Here is a 706-nt window from a genome sequence, read left to right on the forward strand (position 1 = left end):
AGACATGCAGTATTGGATTTGTATATTGGATCCCAGGCTGTGAACAACTGGGGAAAAGTCAGACAAGGTTGGTGGGTGAAGCTGTGTAACTGAGTAACACATATCTGTTTGAAGAGTAACTGGAGCCTGTGCAGTAAGGTTTCTCAGATGTGTTGGGCTACTTCATACTAACCAGAACTACAAGTGCAGCAGCATCCGGCATCAGGAGAGAGCTGTGGTGTTTTGTGAACCATTTCTACTAATAACTTTTGGAAACTGATGTTTTCTCCAGGCCATCTGAGCAATGCTGCTTCAATCACATGTCAGATAAAAAGGACAACTGGTGCAACTCCAACTAAGCCCTCCTGTAGCTTAGACAGTGGCGTGACACTGGAAGACTAAAACTGCAGCTCCTTCTGGATCAACCACAGGGTATCTGCACTCTTCTTCAAACATGCCTCTTCTTCAGGAGTCAGAGTCTCCTTCACAATGTCAGAGATCCCATTCTGTCCCAGGACACAAGGGACACTAAGGAAGACATCATCCTTGATTCCATAAACCCCTTAATCATGGTAGAAATTGGATTCACCCTTCTAAGATTCTTCATTATACTCTCTTCCAAATCTGCCACGGTCATGACATGCCAGGTACTGCTAAGATGTCTCTTGGGTAGGTGGATGTTCAAGAAGAAGGGGGTGGTGAATGAAAGCAAGAGACAGGAAAAGGA

At 44.9% G+C, this 706-nt stretch overlaps 1 pseudogene; it reads right to left on the reverse strand.

Moving 5' to 3' along the window:
- Positions 1-370: 370 nt before the first annotated feature.
- LOC101568046 overlaps positions 371-706 on the reverse strand; it is a 17,495-nt pseudogene continuing 17,159 nt past the window's right edge.

This window comes from Octodon degus, unplaced genomic scaffold (genome assembly GCF_000260255.1).
Source record: "Octodon degus isolate 3935 unplaced genomic scaffold, OctDeg1.0 scaffold00078, whole genome shotgun sequence".
Classification (NCBI taxonomy): Eukaryota; Metazoa; Chordata; class Mammalia; order Rodentia; family Octodontidae; genus Octodon; species Octodon degus.